Raw genomic sequence first — 17,047 nt, 5'->3', positions numbered from 1 at the left:
ATGTGCCCCACAGAAATGTACAACTATTATGTATCAATACAAAGTACTTCATAGATAAAGAAGATTAAGGGACATGATTTATTAATATTTATATTTTTTGTTTTTATTTAAAATAATCAGCTACTATTGGAAGGAAAAGGCTGCTTTTCCATAATTAAAAATATGACTTTTTAAAAAAATCACTCATGTACTTGAGATAAAAGAAAAAAAGGCAAACAATAATTGATATCTATTCATTTTTCTTTCAACTAACATTTATTACTGAGCACCAGCAGTAAATCAGTGACTGATGGAGGCATGGAACATATAAAATGAATATTATTCCACCCCTACTGTTAAATAATTTACAGCTCATGAGGGGAGGAGAACAGAATGTCAAAATAACTAAAGTCAGGGAAACTGGAGGTTTATTTGTTTAATCACTCATGATTGCTGCGTTACTTAACTTGTTTTGCTGAGTTTTCATGTTTGTGAAATAATTACATCAGTAGGCACTTCATTATATGTTTTCAGATATATGCACTTAAAATAATTCTTGACGTTTCATAGATCCTCAACAAATAATGACTACTTTTATAAACAAAATAAGCAGAACATTACAATTCAATAGTTTAGTGATATAACAAGGTATTGAGGAAGTACAAAAAAATAATTGCAACTTCCTTGGGGGTTTTAGACAAGGCCTCCATGCAAGCTAATTTTTGGATAAGAAAACATGAGTATGATTTACACAAGGGCACAAGATGAGTAAAAATTGTGGACGATCTTCGAATGTCCGTGAAGTCATAAGAAGTCCTGCATTAAACCTTTCTTTTTTTTTTCTATCTAATTTAAGATTAATCTACTCTTTCAATTCACTCTCATCTTTCTTAGTAGTAGATTTTTCCCTAATTCAGAGAGAAGACATAGATAATCTTGTAGGACAGTTTTAACTGTCCATTCTCAAACTTACAAATATGTATATTATATGTATATTGACTTTCTTTCTCATTATTAGAACAGACTTTTCTTTATCAAAGTTCAACTTTCTAGTTGATATTATCTTGTCTAAGATAATATTTAATTAATTATTTTCTATGTTCTGCATATTTTTAATTTTTAGGTTACAATTGGCTCTTGGTTCATGTCATAATATCATCAAACCTGTCCATTTAAAACAAAATGAAGAACAATAATTCTCTCTTTTATATTTCACTCACTTCAATTCATGAAAAGGATCCCAAAAAATAAAATAATATTTTTAAAACCCCAACTATTTCTTTACTTTCTATCTATTTACTCTTTAACCTACCAGATACCATACCAACAACCCCAGTTAAATTGTTCTGAATATCTTTAATGACTTTTCTATCGCCATTTTCAATGAATGTTTTTATTCCTTATCTTATTTTTTTTTCCATTGTTGACTGCTTCCTTCATGAACATCTTTTGTCCTTGCCTTCTGAGACATCACCCTCTCTTTGTTCTTCTCATTGGTACTCTTAATTCTGTCTTCTCATTCTGAATTTTGTTAACTCCTTAGTCTCTGTCCTAATTACAGTTGCTCATGTTTCCTATGGTTCCGTTTGTTCTCTTTTCTGGTTAGTCAATGTGCTCTTGGTGAGCACTCAGATTTTTTACATGTTTTTAACTACCACTTTTAATTAATAATTCTGAAAAACACATATATACCATAAACTAAATCCCTGAGATCCAGATCCATATGTTAAATATTTTAGATGCTGTAGCGTATCTTCCCATAGAAAACTAATACTCAACTGGGTTCAAAATGAATAAGATATTTTGAGTCCAAATCTCATTCTTCTCTTGAATCTCATATTTTAAAGAGCAGAATCACAATTTATTCCAGCAGCCAAGCTAGAAGCTAGAGAGGCTTCAAACTCCTTCCCCACCCTTTAATCTTTTCCCATATCTCTATTTAATCAATCTCTAAATCTTCTAATTTTTTTTCTTAACATCTCTTATTTTATACTAAAGCAGCTGTAACTGTAACTTGTGATTCTTGCCTTTAGTTTAGATATTAATAAACAGCCTCTTTACCATGCACCATTGCTTAAAGACTAATGTGTGGGAAATCATGCAATGCCTGACATGAACAAATCTCTGACTACTTATCTATTTTCTCTACTCACTGAAGAAATAAGTAGGAATTTAGAGATGAGGAAAATAGATGAGATAGGAAGAAATTGTACTAGTTCATATGAAAGTTAATAAAGCTTGAACTAGGCTAGCATTATGGGTGGAAAACAAATAGTAGGATTCAAGAGACCACTTTGAAGTAACATTGAGATGCTTTGAATATCACAAAAAGGGTAAGTTGATACCATCTCCTTGAGATGAAGGCCTGCTTAGCAATAAAATAATAAAACAACATAGAAAGACTGCAGACCAATCTTGAAAGTATTGCCTTTGGCATTACTCCAAAGATGTCAGCTCAGGCTATATATTTTTGGGGTTTTTCTACTTAGGAATTAAAAGCTAAACGTCACTGAGAAAAAAAATAGCATGACAGACAATGATCGTAATATTTAGCAAATATATTATGCATTAAATAGAATGGAATTTGAAAAGTAGAGTCTAGAATCTATAGATATGGTTCAGATACTGGAAAATATGTCCATGCAGGAGGACTGTGACAAATCAAGGTGTTATAGAATGACATCATTGTATCTTAGTTTCTGCAAAATGGAGTATTGAGTAGTATACTTACACAAGAGTCAAATAATGTCAAGTTTTCCCAATTCACCAATGCACAAAAAATGAAAACAAATGTTAATGAAATTTCTCAGTTTTAAGTTTCCCAGCTCAATAAAAGGAAAAGTTTTCCTTTTCAACATTTGGTATCCACTACTGTTTCCTAATGGGAAACAGAATAAATTTTTAAAAAGCTAAATAATATTAATGTAAATGTCAGAAATGTGATTATAAGAAAATCTTGTATGTATTAGTTTTTAGTTGCAGGGGCTTGCTTACATATATTCGTGTACTTTTTGGTAATGTTATTTCACAGAAAAAACCTATACAAATTATCATGAAAATTTTCAAACTACTCTCTAATAAGTGTGAGCCACAGCTAGGAAGTTCCCCTCAAAAGAGCAACCAGGGAATGAAATGCAGAAATTGTCAAAAACAAGGTAGGAAAGGCAAGGAAATGGTGATAGAAAGGGAGAATAATGTTTTTTTGTATCTACCCGCTCTGTTCCAGTTTCTGTGTTATGTTTGATTCTTCCATATGTCATCTATTATCTTCAAATCCAGTAAGAAGTGTCATAAATAATTTCGATAAACAGATGAGAACCTGAAGTTCAGAGAGCTCCACTTGGCAACAGGTGTTTGTCTGATCATGTCTCACATGTTCTGTTAATTTGAACCTGAAGTTCAGAGAGCTCCAGTTACTTTCTCTAAGTTTCAGAAAGTAGCTGAGATAGTTCAGGCTGTTTTCAAAGCCTGCTTGCTTTCCACATACTAGATTATCTACAGAATGTAAAATTAAGAGTGATTAATAGCCCAAATTCAACCTACTGAGAGGTGAAGCCAGCTGGACTTCCTGGGTCCAGCAGGGACTTGCAGAACTTTTCTGTGTAGCTGAATGATTGTAAACGCACCAATCAGCACTCTGTGTCTAGCTAAAGGATTGTAAACACACCAATCAGCACTCTGTAAAAATGCACCAATCAGCACTCTGTGTCTAGCTAAAGGATTGTAAATGCCTTAATCAGCACTCTGTAAATTTACAAACACATGAATCAGCACTCTGTGTCTAGCTAAAGGATTGTAAACGTACCAATCAGCACTCTGTAAAATGGACCAATCAGTGCTCTGTAAAATGGACCAATCAGCAGGATGTGGGTGGGGCCAAACAAGGGAAGAAAAGCTGGCCAGGCAGCCAGCAGCAGCAACTTGCTCGGGTCCCCTTCCATGCTGTGGAAGCTTTGTTCTTTTGTTCTTCACAATAAATTTTGCTGCTGCTCACTCTTTGGGTCTGCACTACCTTTATGAGTTGTAATACTTACCACAAGGGTCTGCGGCTTCATTCTTGAAGTTGGCGAGACCAAGAACCCACCAGAAGGAATAAATTCTGGACACACTAATAGATAGGTTGCAGTTGATTTAAAACATGAAAGGATAAATGTAACATCCAATATTTTTATTGCTAGTTAGTTTGATATGTTTCCACTTCTTTAACTAGTTCCAGCCTACGTGGTTAGGTTTGTTTTGCATGTTACAAATATAAAAGATGTTTAAAAGACACAACAGCCATATCTTCTTTGTGACCTAGAAGGAAATAAGAATGTGATGCAATTTCAGAAAATCAAGGAAAATTCAACTAAGATAAACTAAGCTCTAGTGGACTCATTTCAACATACTAGAGTTAGGACATTCTCCTTGAGTTACAATTAAGGTTACTTCATGAGCACTCAATTTATTTCTACTGTAAAACCACTCTTGGTGTAATGTAGCTGTCATCCATTAACATCAGAACTCTCCCAGTAGGTCTGGGATATTTAAACATAGCAGCAGCATTCTAAAGTTGAGGCTAATTTGACCTGTCAATCCCACCACTGGATATCTACCTAAAGGAAAATAAGTCACTATATCAAAAAGACACCTGTACATGTAAATTTATTGCAGATCAATTCATAATTGCAAAGATATGGAACCCAGAAAACGTGGGGTGTGTGTGTGTGTGTGTGTGTGTGTGTGTGTGTTTACAGTGGAATACTAATCAGTCTCAATAAGGAATGAAATAATATCTTTTGCAACAACTTGGATGGAACTGGAGGTCATTATTGTAAGTAAAGTAACTCAGTAATGAAAAACCATATACTTATAAATGGGAGCTAAGCTATGAGTATTCAAAGACAAACAGAGTCATATAATGGACACCGGAGATTCAGAAAGGGAGAGGCAAGTGAAGAGGGGTGAAAGATGAAAAACTACCTATTGGGTAAAATGTACACTACTCAATTGATGTATGCACTGAAATGCTAGTCTTCATCACTATACAATTCATCCATGTAAGCAAACACCACTTGTATCCCCACAGTTATTAAAATAAAAAAAAAAATGAAAAATATAAAAGTGCTGAGAAGGAAAAACATTGAGGCTGAAGATGTGAGTCATCTCACACAAATGAGAAATTTGACTGCAAACTTTGATTAGGAAATCAAGTGGCCTGGAATTACAAAAATTATTTCAGAAACTTACTACACCACATATCATTTCTGCATATCCAGTTCTGATCTCTGCTTGATAATACAATCTCATACAACTTTCTTTCTGTGATTAGATTGTTAGTTTAAACCCCAGTTTAAACTAGGCCTAGTTTCCTTCTTTGCTGCTCATCAACCATAGGCACTCATATTAGGACTGCTAACACTTCTACCTGCATCACGCTAATCCTAGAACAAGAGTACAATGTTTCCAGTTTGAGTTCTGATTTCTGTTGTGCACAGAATGTAAGCTAAGGCATCTCAAAATGTAATTTTCCAAGATACAAGATGAAACTAGAAACAACCTATTTCAATAAATCCTAGAGTGATAACCCTATGATTGATTTTAAGGCCATATGACAGTATGACCAAGCACAGGTCTTATTGATATTTATAGCATTTGGTATGACTGATAGCTTTCACAAAATAAATGTTTTATAAACAGGTGATTATTTGAAAAGAAGTATCAGTGGCAATCAGAGTTTATAAAGCTAAGCAAAAAGATATCTCTGGTTGATACAAGCAGCAAATGAATACATTGAAATATTTGCAGAAGAGATTGGGAAATGAAACTTATGTAATGGGTAGGAATAAAAAGGACTAGGTGGAAACGAGAACCACAGAACAGTTCCAGAGAATGAACTCCATGGAGACAACATAGCCACTATTTTGAATGACAAATACCATAGCTTGCCCCATCACCATGACCCATGCTGAACATCTAACTTTGCAAGTGGCACCATTCCCACAATTGACCCTAGAATCTGGATGTGAATACAACCACTTGGCAACAGGTGTTTTTCTGACCATGTCTCACATGTTCTGTTAATTTAAACATTTTATCTCATATCAGGAATAGAACAAAGGAAGAGGCTTTAGTGGTTAAAGAAGGGCTCTTTGAAGTATTTTACTTGAGAAGATGAATGAAAGATGGTTTAAGTATTTAAAAGACACACATATTGACTAATTGTATGTTATTTTAGATGATGGAAGAAATACTATTGAGTAAAACTTATGAGAACATGGGATTTTTTTTTTTTCAATATAGAGAAATCCAAAATTAAAATGGGCAGGACCTTTGCTACTAGAAGTAATCATGCAGGCATGAGATGGTCACCTACTAGGGATAACAGAACAAACTACTGTTTGAGTGTGAGATTGGACCACATAACTGATGGGAGTAACTCTCACTCTAGGTCTCCATAGTGCTTTTGTGTCTAGAATTGGTGGGTTTTTGGTCTTGCTGACTTCAAGAATGAAGCCGTGGACCCTCGCGGTGAGCGTTACAGTTCTTAAAGATTGTGTGTCCACAGTTTGCTCCTTCAGATGTTCAGATGGGTCCAGAGTTTATTCCTTCTGGTGGGTTCATGGTCTTGCTGACTTCAGGAGTGAAGCTGCAGATCTTCACAGTGAGTGTTACAGCTCTTAAAGGTGGTGCATCTGGAGTTGTTCATTCCTTCCGGTGAGTCTGTGGTCTTGCAGGAGTGAAGCTGCAGAGCTTCACGGTGAGTGTTACCGTTCATAAAGCTGCAGATCTTCACAGTGAGTGTTACAGCTCTTAAAGGTGGTACATCTGGAGTTGTTCATTCCTTCCAGTGGGTTTGTAGTCTTGCGGGCCTCCAGAGTGAAGCTGCAGACCTTCATGGTGAGTGTTACAGTTCATAAAGGTGGTGCGTCCGGACTTGTTTGTTCCTCCCATCCAGAGTTGTTCATCCTTTCCAGAGGGTTCGTGGTCTCACTGGCTTCACAAGTGAAACTGCAGACCTTCACCATGAGTGTTACAATTTACAAAGCCGGCGCAGACCCAGAGAGTAAGCAGCAGCAAGACTTATTGCGAAGAGTGAAAGAACAAAGTTTCCACAGCCTGGAAGGGGACCCGAGTGGGTTGCCTCTTCTGGCTGGGGTGGCCTCCATTTATTCCCTTATCTGGCCCCACCCACATCCTACTGATTGGTCCACTTTACACAGAGCTGATTGGTACATTTTGACAGAGTGCTTATTGGTGCATTTACAAACCTTGAGCTAGACACAGGGTGCTGATTGGTGCGTTTACAAAACTTGAGCTAGGCACAAAGTGCTGATTGGTGCATTTACAAACCTTTAGCTAGACATAAAAGTTCTCCAAGTCCCCACCCAACTTAGGAGCTCAGCTGGCTTCGCCTAGTGGATCCCATGCCAGGACTGCGGGCAAAGCTGCCTGCCAGTCCTGCACCACGCTCCCACACTCCTCAGCCCTTGGGCAGTCAATGGGACCGGGTGCTACAGAGCAGGGGGCAGCGCCTGTTAGGGAGGCTCAAGTCAAATGGGAGCCCACCCGTGGGGATGGCTCGGGCAGGGCAGGCTGCAGGTCCCAAGCCCTGCCCCATGGGGAGGTGGTTGAGGCCCGGTGAGAATTCGAGTGCGGCGTGGGTGGGACAGCAGTGCTGGGGGACCTGGTGCACCCTCTGCAACTGCTGGCCCAGGTGCTAAGCCCCTCACTGCCCAGGGCCGGTGGTGCCGGCCGGCCACTCTGAGTGCAGGGACCACTGAGCCCATGCCCACCCAGAACTGGCACTGGCCTGTGAGTGCTGCGTGCAGCCCCAGTTCCTGCCCGCACCTCTCCCTCCACACCTCCCCACAAGCAGAGGGAACCTGCTCTGGCCTTGGCCAGCCCAGAGAGGGGCTCCCACAGTGCAGCGGTGGGCTGAAGGACTCCTCAAGTGTGGCCAGAGTGGACGCCGAGACCAAGGAGGCACAGAGAGTGAGTGAGGCCTGCTAACATGTTGTCACCTCTCAATCCCCCCTTAAAAGGGACAACAGGTGTTGGGAATTTGGCCAATGACTGCTCTAGCTACTTCCTGCTGGATAGGGGCGATGAAGGGGCCCTGCAGTTGTAGTGTCCTCTGAGGGGAGCTCTCTAGGCCAGTGAAAGTGCCAGCGGGTCAGTCCAGGGTTCCTCGGTAGAAATTGTTAGTTGAGCTCATTTGGGGTTCCATTTGTAAGACCATCTGTAGCTTGATGACCTCAATTTTAGAGGAAACAAATTTAACAAGGCAGTTAAAAATACAGGGTCCAAAGGCAAGTAACAGCAAGATGGCTGCCACAGGACCTGGAAAGGGGAGAAGCCATGTTGTCCAATTCCAGAGGCTGGTATAAGAGTTTGAAAAGTGTCATCTGATTTCAGTCTGATTTCAGAAGCCTTTTCCTGTAAAAGCCAGGCAATATCTCATATTATCCCTGAGTGATTAGTGTAAAAACAGCACTCTTCCCTTAAGAAGGTGCAGAGTCCTCCTTTCTCAGCAATGAGGAGGTCTAGGCCTCAGCAGTTTTGGAGAGCTATGCTGCCAAAGAGTCTATTTGGGATTATAGAGTAACGATAGATTTCATTATCTCTTGCAAACCATTTGAGAAATCCTTTGAGAGTGTGTGGTAGTAGGATAATGAAGTAGATAAACTGGCTATTCCAGTTTCTGTAGCAGTAGCCATTCCTACCCATAAGTAGGGGTATTAGTTGTATGGTTCTGTGCTGCCAGACTTGAGCTTTGAGGGGTACTGATAGGGTCTGATTTCCACAAGTTTCGAAGTTAGGATAATATATGTTTACACTGTTAACTTTTAGCATATTTTACTTTTGTTGAAAACCTTGTAAGTTTGGGATTTCAATTTTTCTTTGCTATTAATAAGACCTTGTTCAGTCCATATAAACTTAGAATTGGTATAGATGGCTCCTTCCTGATTCTGTAAGTACTTTAAGATTTGGCTGAGTGCAAAGAACTCAAACATTTGAGTAGACCAATTATTATGCAATCACTTAGTGAATACCCATTGTGTCTTTTTCCCTTAATCGCCTGGGAGGAATCATTTATTGTCCTGTCCTGAAGGGAGTTCCTCCTAGATCTGGTCTGACGTTTGTATGGTAATTAAGATTTAGGTGCCCTGTTAGGAAACCTGCAGGGTTAAGGATTTTTGATAGGAAGGCTATGGGTTGTCAGTGGCCTCAGTGCTTTTGACTACACTTTTGTTTACACTGATAACAAGGTGGTATTGGAGTGTTATAGGATTACAGAGAAGACCTTCAGTTATCAATTAAAGGTTTTAAATTTACCCTGGCTTTTAAAGGAATAGGGTACACAGTTTTTTCTTTACTACTTCCATCTCTCTTTCTTTCTCTTCAACTTCTCCATTGCCTCTCTCTTTCTCTCTTTCTGACTCTCTCTTTGTCTGTCTATTCATCTCTCTCCTTCTGTCTTTGACTTTGTCTCTCTCTGCTGGTCTTGCCCTGCCTCTATCAGCCACTTATGCTGCTCTTCTCCCCTCTCCTTCTCTTTTTTGATGGCTTTGGCAGAGTAAGACTGCCACCTCTTTGGGTTTTTGCACTATGTGCAATAACTCCATGGTTTCCTTAAGGTATTTAATGGGGTTTCCTCAAGACATTAGGAACTCCTTTTCTTTCCATATTTCAGCATGGGCATGTAGGATTAGATAAGCATATTTCCTATCTTTATACACATTTATTCTTTTTCCCTTTCCCAGTTCTAAGGCTTGGGTAAGTGCCACTAGTTCTGCTAACTGGGTGCTGGTACCAGGGGGAAGAGGCTTACTTTCAAGTTGGTTACATCACTAACTATGGCATAACCTGTCCTTCACATCCCATTCTCCACAAATGAACCTCCATCAATATATAGGTTAAAGTCAAGATTACTTAAGGGAACTTCTAAGAGATCATCTTGGGTGGCATAAGTATGGACTATAATTTGTTGGCAGTCATGCTTGATCGGTTCCCCATCCTCTGGGAGAAAAGTGGTAGGGTTGAGGGCCATGCATATATGTATTTGAAGCAATGATCCCTCAAGGAGTAGTGCCTGGTATCTAAGTAGGCAGTTGTCTGATAGCCATGAGCTTCCTTTGGCACCTAGTATGCCATTTACATTATGAGTAGTCCAGACAGTGAGATCTTTTCCTTGTATTATTTTGATAGCCTCCAACACTAAGGTAGCCACTGCTGCAACTACCTGTAAACAGTGAGGACAGCCTTTTGCTAGTACATCAATTTCCTTACTTAGGTATGCCAATGGTTGTGGGGTTTTCCCATTAGTCTGAGTAAGGACTCCAAGAGCTATCCCTACTCTCTCTGTGATGTATAAAGAGAAGTTTTCTTCTGTGGGAAGGCTTAAAGCTGGAGTTGTACAAGGAGCCTGCTTTAAGGTTTTGAAGACTGTTTCTGCCTCTGGTTCCCATTCTACTAGATGAGTATTTGCCCTCTGGGTCTCCTTGATTAGACTATAGAGGGGCCTGGCTATCTTGCTGTATCTGGGGATCCATAGTTGGCAAAAGCTGGTGATTCCAAGGAACCCCCGCAACTGTTTTAATGTCTTACGGTGAGCATAAGCCAGTATAGGCTGTATTCATTCCTTGCTGAGGGCCCTGGTCCTTCTGGCTAAGATTAGGCCTAGATATCTGACCTGCTGTAGTCAAAACTGGGCCTTTGACCTAGACACCTTGTACCTTTGATTAGCTAGAAAGTTCAAGAGATCCAGAGTAGCCTGCTGGCACAAGGCTTCTGAACTGGTTGCCAAAAGTAAATCATACACATACTGAAGGACCAGAGTGCCTGGACTTGAGAAGTGGCCTGGATGCTTGGCCAGTGCCTGACCAAACAGGTAAGGGCTATCCCTAAACCCGTGGGGCAAGAGCATCCAAGTAAGTTGGGACATGTGATCTGTGGGATCCTCAAAGGCAAAGAGAAACTGGGAGTCAGAGTGCAGGGGAATACAGAAGAAGGCATCCTTGGAGTCCAGAACTGTGAACTATTCTGCTTCCTCTGGTATTTGAGAGAGCAAGGTATAGGGGTTGGGTACAATTGGATACAGAGTAATTACTGCCTCATTGATGAGTCTAGGATCTTGCACTAGTGTCCACTGACCATTTGGTTTTTGTACTCCTAGAATTGGGATGTTGCAGGGACTTCTGCATTTCCTTACTAAGACTTGAACTTTTAAATGTTTAACACTATCCTGTAATCCTTTATGAGCTTCAGGCATTAAGGGATATTGCTTTTGATAAGGAAAAGTGATGGGATCTTTTAGACTGATTTGGACTGTGCTGGCATTTTTTGCCCTTCCAAATTGTCCTTCCAATGCCCAGACTTCAGGGTTGATTCCTTCCTCAAGTAGAGGACAACAAATTGGTAACTTGTTCCCCATATTCATGTAGATAATAACTCCAGCTTTGACTAATATATCCCTCCCTAATAAGGGTGTGGGACTTTCAGGCATAACAAGAAAGGCATGTGAAAAGAGCAAAGTCTCCCAGTTACAACTGAGGAGGTGGGAGAAATACCTGGTTACAAGCTGTCCCAGGATTCCTCAGATGGTAAAAGACCTTGAGGACAGTCATCCAGGACAGGAGATTAACAATGAGAAGGCTGCACAAGTGTCCAGGAGGAAGTCAATTTCCTGGTCCTCAATGGTTAAATGTACCCGGGGCTCAGTAAGGGTGATGACATGAGCTGGCGCTTGCCCCGGGCACACTCAGTCCTGTTGCTGGATCATCTGGTTGGTGACTTCTGACCCAGAGAACCCTTGTCTTCTGGGGCAGTGTGCCTTCCAGTGATTTCCTCAGCATAGCAGACATGGATGAGGGAATGGCTTGTTTCTCATTGGACAACCTTTTTTAAAGTGTCCTTGTAAACCATACTGATAACAAGCCCTGCCAGGTGATTGGTGTGCTCCATTTTCTGTCCTCTCTGAACCACCAAGGTTTGTTTGTCTGAGGGCCATGACTCTGATCTCACTTTTCCTTTTGGTCCTGTTCTTCTTGGTCCCTATTATAGAACACTGAGGTTGCCAGATTTAATAATGCCTACAGATTTTGTTCAGGGCCCAGGGCTTGCTTTTGGAGCTTTCTCCTGATATCTGCAGCTGATTGGGTAATAAACTTATCTTTTAGAATCAATTGACCCTTGAGTGATTTGGGTGACAGGGGAGTATATTTTCTTAAGGCATCCTGTAGCCACTCAAGGAAGGCAGAAGTATTTTTTTCCTTTCCCTGACTTGTGGTGGACATCATTGAATAATTCATGGGCTTTTTCCTAATTATCCTTAGTCCTTCTAGAACACAGGTCAACAGATGTTTATGACTCCACTCACCATGATCTGAGTCAAGTTCCCAGTGGGAATCCATACTAGGGACAGCTTGTTGACTGGTAGGAAATGTATCCCTTTCTTTGGCTGTCATTCTATCATTTACTTGACAAAGATACCAGGTGTCTCCAAACTCTCGGGCTGCAGCTAAAGCCGCTTTCTTTCCATTAAAGGTCAGGGTTTGATCTAACAGTAGCATGACATCTCTCCAAGTGAGGTTGAAGGTTTGCCCTAGACCCTGTAGGACATCTATGTATGTATGAGGATCATCTGGAAACTTCACCAGGTCTGCCTTGGTCTGCTTTAAATCAGAGAGGGAGAAGGGGACATGTACCCAGGTTGGGCCAAATTCCCCTCCCCCTACAGCTTGAAGGGGACATAACAAATAGCCTGGGGGTTTTTGTGCTCCTTTGGAGATTCTTTGCTTATTTCCTTCTGGGTAGGGGAGATTAGAGGAGGATTATCGTTAATAAGAAGGAGAACAATAGGGAGGCTAGGATACGGGAGTAAGCTGAGAGGTCCTCCTGTGGGATGTAAATTGCAAGCTTTGCATAGTCGTGTATTCTCCTTCAATGAAAAGAAAGCTTGGACATAAGATATTTCACTCCATTTGCCTTCCCTCTTACAGAAAAAGTCAAGCTGCAGGATAGTGTTGTAATTTGTACTTCCCTCAGGTGGCCATTTTTTCCCCATCAGAGAGAGAATATTGGGGCCAGGCCATAGTGCAGAAAAAAAATAAGCTGCCTCTTTTTCAGGGTTTGCAAGTCAAATTGATCCCAATGGCTTAGGATGCATTTCAAGGGTGAGCCTGTTGATGCCTGAGTGTTTCCCATGTGAAAGACAAAACTGCCTGCAATTTTGGTTTGTTTTGTTTCTCTCCCTGCCCAAGAACCCACAACAGTCCCTGGACTCTGCTGATGGGAATAGTTGCACTCACCGACGCAGCAGCAGAAACACTAGTTTTCCTCCCAGACCACAAGGAGGGCTGAGGAAGGTCAGATTTAGTGGCCCTTACTGACGCATTCTCGAAAACCTGCACCCTTGCCTGTCCTCCTAGATCACAAAGAGGACCGAGAAAAATTGGATTTAGTGGCTCTTACTGATGCATTCTCAAAAACCTGTTAGAGTCCTAAGCATTCTCCTGTTAGTATTGGGACTTTACCCCTGTCCTATAAAGATGTTATGCCCCAAAAATGTAGTGGAGGGTCATACCCTGAGGGAGGGAAGGGATCTCCAGGGTTGGAAGAGTGTTGCCTTTTGTCTTCATTTATAAGAATAGGAAGGATATAATTTCTGAGGCTCCCCATATCCTAGCTTCAGGAATAGCTTTTTTTAGGCCTACTAGCCTGAGGGGGGGTCCTAAAATTTCAGATAGTCCCCCCTATGACGGGGCTTTGGGCAAAAATTATGTCTTTCTGACTGGTGAGCCTGGGTGCCTAAAGAAGGTAACAGAGTCCTGGAGTTTATACTAGAAATCATTCTTATAGGAGAAACTAGAAAATCACCAGAGACAGGGAGTGGTTTTTAGAAGTGGGGCTAGCCTCAGAGAAGAGAGGTGAGAGGAAGTTGTCTGGCAGGCACTAGGACCCAGGGGACAAGGATCAGGATAGATAGGATAGATGGGCGAGTCTTGTTTGGGCAACATGCCTTTGAGAATTTTGCTTATGGCCACAGGGTCAACTAACTTGTTGTTGGAACCACGGAGCGGAATGGCTTTCCTCTCTGTTGACCCTCGGTTCAGTCCAGTTCAGGAAAAGCCAAAGCTAGTTCCAGGCAACCAACGGTCCCAACTCCAAAGAGTCAGAGGTTGTTAGAGAGCCCGTTCCCAGAAAGCCTGACAGCCATGTCTTTAGTGTGCGCACTAGTTGCTTTTACTGACAAGTAAAATACCGGGCTGACAAGTAAATACCAGGCTGGCAAGTGTATTTACTGACAAGTAAATACTGGGCTGACAAGTGCCCGGTATTTAGCCCCGGAATTCTACAGAATAGCAAGCAAAAGGGGTCTGATGGTACTCACCACTTGGTGATAAGCGATGGTCTCATTGCTTGGCGATAGGTGATGGTCTCACCATTTGGTGATAGGCCGTAGTCCCATTTAGGTCACCAAAGTGTGTCCAGAATTGGTGGGTTCTTGGTCTCGCTGACTTCAAGAATGAAGGTCTCGTGGACCTTCACAGTGAATGCTACAGTTCTTAAACATTGTGTATCTGGAGTTTTTTCCTTCAGATGTTCAGATGTATCTGGAGTTTCTTCCTTCTAGTGAGTTCGTGGTCTTGCTGACTTCAGGAGTGAAGCTGCAGACTTTTGCAGTGAGTGTTACAGCACTTAAAGGTGGTGTGTCTGGAGTTTTTCATTTCTTCCAGTGGGTTCATGGTCTCACTGGCTTCAGGAGTGAAGCTACAGACCTTTGCAGTGAGTGTTACAATTCATAAAGGTGGCGCAGACCCAAAGAGTGAGCAGCAGCAAGATTTATTGTGAACAGTGAAAAAACAAAGCTTCCACAGCATAGAAGGGGACCCAAGCAGGTTGCCACTCCTGGCTCTGGTAGCCTACTTTTATTCCCTTATCTGGCCCCACCCACATCCTAATCGTTGGTCCATTTCACAGAGAGCTGATTGGTCCATTTTACAGAGAGCTGATTGGTCAATTTTGACAGAGCACTGATTGGTGCATTTACAAACCTTGAGCTAGACACAAGGTGCTGATTGATGCATTTACAATCCTTTAGCTAGACACAAAAGTTCTCCAAGTCCCCACCTGATTAGCTAGACACAAAGTACTGATTGGTGAGTTTAGAAACCTTGAGCTAGACACAAAGTGCTGATTGGTGCATTTACAAACATTTAGCTAGACATAAAAGTTTTTCAAGTCCCCACCTGACTCAGGATCCCAGCTGGCTTTGCCTAGTGGATCCTGTGCTGGGGCCGCAGGTGGAGCTGCCCACCAGTCCCGTGCCATGCACCCACACTCCTCAGCCCTTGGACAGTTGATGGAACCTGGTGCTGTGGAGCAGGGGAGGCCCTCTTTGGGGAGGCTCAGGACATGTGGGAGCCCACGGGGTGGGGTGGTGGGGGCGGGTTGGCTCGGGCATGGCGGGCTGCAGGTCCTGAGCCCTGCCACTCAGGATGTGGCTGAGGCCCCGTGAGAATTTGGGCGTGAGGTGGGCAGGCTGGCAGTGCTGGGGGACCCAGAAGATCCTCTGCAGCTGCTGGTCTGGGTGCTAAGCCCTTCAATGCCCAGGGCCAGCAGCGAAAGCCAGCTACTCCTAGTGCGGGGCCCACCGAGTCCACGCCCACCTGGAACATGCGCTGGCCCACGAGTGCTGCACGCAGCCCTGGTTCCTGCCTGCGCCTCTCCCTGCACACCTCCCCTAAAGCAGAGGGAGCCAGCTCCAGCCTCGGCCAACCCAGAGAGGGGCTCCCACAGTGCAGTGGCAGACTGAAGGGCTCCTCAAGCACAGCCATAGTGGACGCCCAGGCCTAGGAGGCGCCAAAAGCAAGCAAAGGCTGCTAGCAGGTTGTCACTTGTCACTTTGATCTCTGTCTTTGAATTTCATGTGAAGTAGTTTATATAGTTTACATTACTAATTAGCCTTCAAGATGAAAGCAATTTTACATTTGTACAGAAGAACAAAATTTGCCTCCAGCCTTTTGAAAATAATTATTTATATGTAATGACACACCATAATTATTTCTTACTGCTTTCCTTAGTAATTTATAGTGTTGACAGATATATTTCAGCTTGATGTGGCTATTGGCTTTAGGAATTGAATATTTTAACTTTCATTCAGATAGATTGTTAGATATTATAGAATATTTCATGCACTTTTTTGTGTAATTATTTGACTTTTTAAAAGTAATTCCAAAAGTATAGAAAAGTTGCAAAACAGTACAAATTCCTGATTACTCTTTACTCATGTTTCCAAAAAGTTAACATGTTCCTATATTTGATTAATCATTATTTTCATTCTTTCCATATGTTAATGTGTGTAAGTATGTATCAGTAAATAAAAATTGCATTAATAAATTCAAAAAAGCAAATAAGACTTTGTTCAAGAATACTGCACTAGGAAAGAGAGACTGAATTCAACTTTACAGAAACAAAAGGTTAGAGAATTTTTAAATGCTGAGGTGAGCTATTGGGAAAATACTGAAGCACATAATGGGGGAGGTTGGCCATAGTAACTAGAACATCGGTGTTTGCTAACGCATGTTTATCTAAGTTGGGATCTTACCCTCCCAAGGAAACTGAGAGTTAAGAGTGCTATCTTTCTTCATGAATTACATTTCAAAGGCATCATTTCCAGGTTCTTGAGAAAGACATTCTTGAGTTGTAAAACTGGCAAGAAACTAGATGATTTACATAATGGGGAGAAATAATTTATGATTGTAAGTTTTCTGATATAAGTGCCCTAAGAAAAGTGAATTTAGGCACCTATGGTCAGGAAAAAATCTGTTTAAAGTTTGGCAAAGCTGAAGGGAACTGAAAGGTCATCTTGGTCAATGTGTGTATATATGGGTCTTGGTGATGGCACAATTATGGCATATAGGGTTCAAAACAGCAGATGTACATACACATGCATACATCTACACACATATATATGCATGTGGATGTGTGTATAATGGTACTTTTTTCAGAGTAAGCAGCAGACATGACACTACTTCACCTTTAAATACTCCAATATGCATTCATAAAAACAATATAATTACCT

Source organism: Papio anubis, chromosome 3 (assembly GCF_008728515.1).
Source record: "Papio anubis isolate 15944 chromosome 3, Panubis1.0, whole genome shotgun sequence".
Classification (NCBI taxonomy): Eukaryota; Metazoa; Chordata; class Mammalia; order Primates; family Cercopithecidae; genus Papio; species Papio anubis.
This window is presented reverse-complemented; position numbering follows the sequence as displayed.